We start from the raw sequence: 8,961 nt of genomic DNA, 5'->3' as shown, positions 1-8,961 counted from the left end.
AGCTTATGACAAATATATGCCATAAAATGCCAAATAAAAATGCATCTATGACTTAAAATTGTAAATAAATGACCCAAAAATATTAAAACAAGGCCAATAAATACTTAAAAACCATTCTCTACAGTATTATTAGTTCTTTGACATGTAATGAGTTAATTTTGAAGAGCAATTTCATGGATCATAGTTCAAAATTTATAAATTTAGGCCTACTGTAACTCGTCAGAGAAGTAATGTTCCTTGGACACCCTTTGTAAGAAACATATTGATATTGCAGAATTGGCAAATATATGCAATTTGAAATCAATTAACAAACATAATTTAATCCTGTATTTGTCTTGAAAACAAAAATTGCAATGACCTTTCACAACAAACTTGAATTAAAATTAAATGAACACTTGGCGGAGGTTTTCAAATAAATATGCCTCCTATTAAAGATTTGCACATGGAGAAGCTCCTTTCTATTTCTACTGAAATAATTCAAGCATACCGAAAGCAAGGAATGTCTCCTGGATTTAATTCACAGTTAGAAAGAGAAAAAAATTCACCTGACAAAACTTTAAAAATTGGGTAGGAGCTATTGCTGCAGGTTTCCTTTGTTTCCTGGAAATATTGTTTGTTTATGTGCGGACAAGCAGAAATATTCAATAATAAAATCTCAATTAATTACGGTGCAAGAGATGGGTTTCACATAAGCACCCGAATATCAGCTTCCCACCCACTTAGTGTACTCTGTACCACGTTCTTGCAGACTATCAAGGCTCTTGCGTCTGGACTGTCAAACAGTATAATTCTTTGCAGTGGCGGCGATTAAGAGCGCGAGGGAGCAGTTGCCCCCCATTTCTTGCCACTTGTGCTCCCGCACAATGCCAAACCTTATGAATCAAGGGAAAGTAAAGTGTTCTTGCTCCCCTTAGTTTTGGAACTCAATCGCCGCCACTGATCCTTTGTGTTGTGTATAATCGCTGGTGTTATGTCCTGTCCGTACTTGTAGTTTCATAAATTTCATCATAAAACAAATTAATTAATCAAGGGATCATATCGAGTAAAGTAGATCTTAAGGCCGAATCACACGGATCTGGATTTCCAGTAGGAATGCCCTAGTTAGTTGGCTACTTGGGTGGAAAGCATGGCTGCCGTGCCAGCTGCTTGACTGGTTTTGAGGCATAGGCCATGTTCTAATTGCTACTGGCTTTCCTCGACTGGATTCTGTGGAACAGCCAATCAGAGAGAAGTTTAGCCATTTGAAGATGATCTGGAAGTTAACCAAATATAAGTTTTTTGTCTGTGGTTTCCGATTGTTGGTTGTGTTTGTTCTTTTCTCGATTAAAAGAAAAAAATAACAGAGATGATGTTCATTCGTGTTCAGTTCATTAATATTTAGGTATTTATGCAATGCGATGAGATTTGTACGTGACAAATATGATTAACCGATAATGAAATCCTTATTATTACAAGTGTATTAAATGAATATGCATACCTGAGTGCATTAAAAAGCTTGTTCAGTACGCATTGATTACCACATTTTCTTTTGAGCCAATTTCTAATTCATACTTGTCTCTTTTAATTTTTAAAAACAGCAGTAATTCTCGAACAACGTTCTTCAAATTGCTCGTCCATCTTTTTAGATTGGTCTGCGTAGTGGTTTATCTATGGTCTTATGGGAACAAGAGTAGGTATACTGACAAGTACTGTAACAAGTATATTGTGAGGCGAAAACTAGCAGATGGGTAGCCAGCCAGTCCAGCGCCAACTCGGGCATTCCTACTGGAAATCCAGTTCCTTGTGATTCGGGCTTTACTTAGTTACTTTCAAAAAGTAATTTTAGGCTGACCTCCTTGGCGGAGTGGTTAGCACGTGGCGCTAGGACGCGAGAGGCTTCGAATCCCGTCCTGGGCATCATGTAACCACTTATCCTCATCGTCGCGATTAGCCAAAAGTGAAAGAAAAGCGACGTAAAATAACAATAACCCAATCAATCCAAAGAACTGGCTGCAGAGGGTTTTCCGTCAAAGTTGGAAATTTGGTGGAAGAAGAACTATCATGTGTTTCGGCACGTGACTAACTAGATGGTCGCCTGCAGAAATGTTTGTCCTCTAGCTATTTTGCTGCCTCCCCCCCCCCACTGCCTTTCCCCACAAAGCCTCCGCCGCACGCAGACGTGTGTGCAAAGTATTTTGTTGAGGGGGAAACTCATTAAAAAGCCATTCGCATAAAATTGCTTGTTTACGTCGAGAAGAAACAAGTTATTGTAAAGTCAATTATCCCAGCGGCGCTTTCCAAAAAAAGCTGAAAGGATATTCCATTAGGTTTTTATGGGAGGACTTGAGGCTAAACCGTGCTTGTAATGGTTACTAATAAAAGTTAGCGAGAGGAAGGTCAGTTATGTTGAAGTGATGCCGCCAAAGCGAAGATCTTATTCCAAACCATTTGTCTGCAAAATAATTGTTTCGACTTGCATCTCGACGTTTATCTTTGTTATTAATTATCTTGTTATTTAGTTTATGAGGATGAGTGATGATATTATGCTATTGATGAAGGGACACTCACAAAGAATACCTATGCCCAGGCCGGGATTCGAACCCGGGACCACTGGAAAAACTGTACGAATAAATCACTTCATACACAGTGAATTTGAATTAACAAAACACTTTTGGCTAAGGTTTTTGGTAACAGCAATAATGAGAATATTGCAAAAGAAAATATTGGAAATCAGTTTCTTCAGTATGGAACATTAACTGTCCAGTCAAGAACCTTGCTTGCCCTTGGTACAGTCAGGATTAAGTTTTAATTTACCTCATTGCCTCCTTCACATATACTTACTTAATTTTTATTTCTTGTGTTTTTCAATTATATGGGTACACTTGTAATTTTATAAACATTTAGCTTAATTGTATAGCTTAACAAAATAATTCATTTAGGACAAAGGGGTGTAAGTGGAGGCCTTCCACATAGTAGAGTCGAATTACTTTCGGAACATCTCCAGCGGACTGCTCGAGTCTGTCTAGCGGGCCTAGTGGGCGTATTGAAACCTGAGCAAGGGGCTTAGCGGTAGGTTCTGGGTTGAGATGACGTCAGCGGCTCGCTTGGTTAATTGGCCGCTTCGAGAGTTGTGACTCGTTCCGATGCTTCAAATGCGTAACAGCTAGAGATGTTACGGAAATAATCTCCCTCTACACCCAATTGTCAACTTCACTTCCACGTAGTACACCCTGGACTTCATTTTACAGACGAACGAGGCTCTGGCGACTGGCCCTATGGCCAGTATAATCCTGTCTTTTGTCCTGTATTTTGTCCTTATGTGTGCTGAGTGCCTCTCAACAGCCTCAGCTTTTAACCGGTCAGAATATTTTAATATTTTAGTTACGATAAGACATTACAGTTATGTTATTTTAGTTCTGGTAAGGGGCTGGACCCCGTATAAAGTGACGGGTGCAAAATAGCCTACGTGCTGACGCACCGAAAATTTTAAAATCAAATTCAAAATACAAATTCATGTAGTGCAAAAAGCTGTCTTTATACAAAGATAATCTGTGTAAAATAAACTATAAGATTAGGTATTATTATTATTAAGGGCTTATTGAAAAAATGCTGATACTCCAACAAACAACTTACACCCTGCCCTTCATTTTTTACCATTACCTGGTTTGTCAACCAAATATTGTGAATTATATGAATTGTAGTGTGTATCTTAAAGCGTCAGTCAATAATAAAGGCAATTTCAACCAGAGTAATACTTGTACTCTTCAATGGTTATTAATTAAAGTGGTTCTTATATGGATGGAGACTATAATATATATCGGTTAACTTAATACACTTTCCCAACATATAGACACAAACACACGCGCGCGCTTGCGGTCACAAAAATGTTTTACTTCACTTTATTCTGCTCAGATTAACTTATCAATTGCAGATCTAGAGTTTAAAATGAAATCTTTACCACCATAAGATGCATTGGGACAAATCCTTGTCTCCTTGCATTTGCGGCAGCATAAGTGATATAATAATTAATACAAAGTGTTTCAAAATCGTTTATTTAATTCATGATGCTAATACAGTTCAATAGATTGTTATGATTATCCTTGTTCTTTGAATTTTCTTCAAACTATGTAACTATTCTAACAATCTAGCATGTCTTGTAACATTTTTCGTCTAAGCCTACAATGAACCTAGTATAGGACTGAAGAAAGCTCCTCCAATTTGATCAACAGCGGAACCGATTGTATGACCGATTTGGGCACCTACTCCAGGCCTTCCAGCACCACCTCCAAGCCCAGGACGGATTATTCCAGATCCAGGAAATCCTATATTTGATCCAGATCCATGTCCAAGATGGCCTGATCCAGTTCCGTGATGGCCTGGTCCGCTTCCGTGATGACCTGGCCCACCCAAATTACCCAAGCCTCCTCCAAGGTTGCTTCCACCTAGACCCGATCCACCGACATTACCCAACCCTCCCCCAAGATTGCTTCCACCTGGTCGCGATCCACCAACATTACCCAACCCTCCTCCAACATTACCCAATCCTCCTCCAAGGTTGCTTCCACCTGGTCGCGATCCACCAACATTACCCAACCCTCCTCCAACATTACCTAATCCTCCTCCAAGGTTGCTTCCACCTGGTCGCGATCCACCAACATTACCCAACCCTCCTCCAAGATTGCTTCCACCTGGTCGCGATCCACCAACATTACCCAACCCTCCTCCAACATTACCCAATCCTCCTCCAAGGTTGCTTCCACCTGGTCGCGATCCACCAACATTACCCAACCCTCCTCCAACATTACCTAATCCTCCTCCAAGGTTGCTTCCACCTGGTCGCGATCCACCAACATTACCCAAACCTCCTCCAAGGTTGCTTCCACCTGGTCGCGATCCACCAACATTACCCAACCCTCCTCCAAGATTGCTTCCCCCTGGACCCAATCCACCAACATTACCCAACCCTCCTCCAACATTACCCAAACCTCCTCCAAGGTTGCTACCACCTGGTCGCGACCCACCAACATTACCCAACCCTCCTCCAAGGTTGCTTCCACCTGGTCGCGAGCCTGTAGACCCCATTGGAAAGTTGAGCGCTCTTTCACCTGTTGCTAAGCAAGCAACAAGCGAGAGTATTGTTGTTACCTGAAATCAGAATATAGACTTAATTCAGTATTAAATAATACAATTTCTTATTAGTTGCAAGTACACATGACATGGATATATTGAAAGATGTGCACTCAAACTGAAGATTCAAATACATATTTTGAAAGATCAGATGAACATAAACAATCAGATCAAGAATAAAAGTAATTAAATTCTGCCTGATTAGTGACCAGTGCATATTCTCAAGATACAATATCTCTTCTATGTATAAATATACAAACCGTACCTTACTGAGCAGGGCAAACTTTTTCACTCACATATTACTGTGAATTATGTTTTAAACTTATTAAGTAATTTTCGTTACTAGTGTAAGATCGCCAGAGTTCAGAAATTCATGTCACCCATTGTTTTTCGGAACTTTGAAGATGGTGTCAAACATAATAGTCCATTTCTTTCAGTTGGAACCTAAGTACATTGCTTTCACTTTACCTTTTTTGAGTTACTGGTTGAGTTATTTTTGTAGATTTTTGCTTCAGTTATATTTCCAGCAGAGCAAAATTCAAGTAATTACTCTTGAAGAATGGGTATATAAGAGTATCTCCCCCAAATGACAAACATTAGCAACCAGAAGAAGGGTGCAAAAAACAGAACAGGGAAGTCTCCTTCATCCCCCTTCAAATATCCCCACCTTGTGTATGGGTGTATCAGTGGCGTATGCTGGGTTCAAAATCTCAGCTATCTAATCATACCATTGTGTTCGAATGGACAACAATTTGCTGGGTGGTATCTTTCTCGTTATTTTACTTTTTGAGGGGGTTTGAAGTGAGGTAACATTATGATTTAAAAATGCATACCTCACAAATAATTATGATAATGTATCATTAAAAGAACAGGTAAAAGGAAAAGTATTTCAAGTATATCATACTTATTCATATGAAATAGTGAAATCTTGTGAAACATTTATGTACTCCTACGTCAACTTAAGACATCATTCAGTTGTAAGAAGGCACTAAGAAGCATATTGTCAAACACCAGACGAGGAAATCTCATACAAGCTAGCAAAAACTGTATATACAACATACCATGTGAATGAGGGCGAGCTTACATAGGAAAATTAGAACACCTTCAATGGATAAGAAGAGAATAGACGAACATAAATAATTAGAACACGGTCCCGGGTTCGATACCCGGTGGAGGTACATAGTGGTTCGGATCCCACTTTAAACTGCAGGTCCAGTCCCGATTAGCCTTAGTGTGCATAAAATAGCCGAACATGCATGGAATGAGTCACATAGAATTTAATGGAACAATACAAAAGTACTACACAAAGAACCCAATTGGAAAAGTGAGGAAAATCAAGAAGCAGCTTTTCTAGCAATGGTTCTGTACGTTATCCCACTGTAGAATTGAAGCAAAATTATAAGAAGAATAATTGGAGCAAAAATTACTACGTAATTTCGAGGCGTGTCGTGGAATAGTTGGTTAGCTCACCAGCAAAATAAATTTGTTCCCTTGAAGACGAGAGAAGTGATGATCTCTCGAAATGTAGTGAGAAAATAAGTATAGTTAAAAGCACTAGACAATGGATAATGTTCAATTAACATTGCATGTTGTCAGCATGTTGTCAATACATTATTCCATTTATCATTATCAAAGGAGAAAGGGAAAGTCTCGAAAGGGCTTCTCCAAAAATAAAACTATTAATTCTCTCTCCTTAGATAGTAAATTAAATTTTAAGCAATACCAATAAATTTCTTACCAATAAGATCTTCATGTTATACTTTCGATGACTCGAGAATGACAATGAGGCGAGAAACAGTCTTTAGTTTGTATATATATAGATATATGGATTGATAAAGTTGGAAAATATCATTCAAATGAGTGAATTTCAAGGTTCCCAAATAGTCAGGAAGATGTGACAAAAACAGAACTCGCGATTGCATCAGTTCTTTGGGCATTCCTAACAGGAAACACCGTAATCACATGATCACCATGCTAAGCACTTTACCTCCAGGCCCTCAATCAGGTGAACAATAGAAACGGTCTCTTCCGGCAAGAACCTGACTTGTCACTATCTCAATACTATGGCTCAGAAGTTGATGAAGAATAATCTTTTTTTCGAGCCTTGAAAACGATCAGTCCTTTTCCCGTCAGTTAGAACCAGAAAACATGATTTTTCGATTTTTTTGGCTTTTAGGTTATTTTTCAGTATTTTTGAGGCTTTTCTCCTCCTTCCTTGTTTCAATTTCCTGACATGGTCCTATTAGCAAGTTCGTCATAATCGAAAGTACAATATTATATTAACTGAAATGTTTGGCAACGCATTATTTAATTTATTGTGATTTTTTTTTGCCTCCAGCAGGTAATTGTGTTACTACTGTTCACACATTCTTACATGCTACATACCTGCTACAGTAAATGTTGAAAATGTTCTCCATGTTCATCTAGGCATGCATTGACACGCTTTATCTGTTTGCAAAAACCCGTGACAGTTCCAATGGTGAGATGTTCCTGATGAATGTTGTAATGGCTTCCTTTAGTTGACCCAGAGAGTTGGGATTGTCTTTGTAAACAGAGTTGGGATTGTCTTTGTAAACACAGTTTATTAGTGCTCCCCACAGATAAATAACTGGAGGTGTCAAGTCAATTCAAGTCATGTGCCTCTTGAGATTAATTTACGAATTGACTTCTTTGGGCTTTGCTCTATTCTAATCGAATTTGTCCTCTGTTAGATTTTGTAACCTGCCTGATTTCGGCGCATTCTTCACTGATCCCGTTCTGCGAAATTTATGGATCAACCACCGCACTGCATTACAATGTGGTGGATCTGTATCAGGAGAGCTTTCCATAAACTTATTTCGCACTTCTTCCATATATTCACCTCCATGACGAAAGACTTGTTATTACCAAAAACACAGGAGCTTCAAGTAACAAAACCATTGCTAATGCAGTTTCGCACTTTGCAAGATCACGCTCCGAAGAAACAACAATGAGTGACTGACTACAATGAGTCTCTTACTAACCAACTGTCCCATGTCCTTATGTACCAACAAACATCACGAAAGGGAAGTTTTTGTCTGCATAATGTAGCGTAGTGTAGGTGTACAGTTTCCTTTTGCTCACCCCGTACTTTGTGTGAAGCCTACTGTTATGTTCCCTTGGCCTCTATTATCGCTTTAATATGTGGTTTTAAAGTAAAATTAGTCACAATATTTTTTATATATATATAATCTGATGTACGCAAAACACTGACCAACTACTGTATAATGGAAGGTCCACTGTGAATGAAGATAAATAACTTATAAAGAAAAACCTTGGGATGTATTTTATGTAACCTTGTGCTTGAAGTAAAAATAAAGATAACTACATTAACACTTAATTGCTTTTATCCCTTTGCTTCAGTAGTAAAAAAAGGACATTCATTTTCAGTGAAAATGATTTCTTGGTCATTTTTTTTAAAAAATAAATTGTATTTTTTAAAATTTTTGGGTCATTTTATTAAGAATTTGAAAGTCATTATATTGGTAATTGTTTTAAACATTTTTTAGGTCATAAACTTCCAAACCCTACGCTTTGCTCCAAATACATTAACTGATATGTTAATTGCAGTAAGAAGTAAGGTACACGCCGGAAAATTGAGCTTCAAAATTTAATAATTACTTTCCAAAGTATCCCTATATGCACGGGTGCCCACAATGTGAGGGGCGATAATGGGCAGACAAATTGTAGGGTTTCTTTACCTTAAAATAACACAAAATTCAACATGTATATATTTTCTAAAATGTACAGTTACCGGTAAATAAAAATGGGATACCTAGATCCTGAAATACTGGCTTCCCTGCAATGCGTGTTGCCTAACTCTATAGCGATGAGCCA

This window comes from Lepisma saccharinum, chromosome 17, assembly GCF_977018435.1.
Source record: "Lepisma saccharinum chromosome 17, izLepSacc3.1, whole genome shotgun sequence".
Taxonomy (NCBI): Eukaryota; Metazoa; Arthropoda; class Insecta; order Zygentoma; family Lepismatidae; genus Lepisma; species Lepisma saccharinum.
This window is presented reverse-complemented; position numbering follows the sequence as displayed.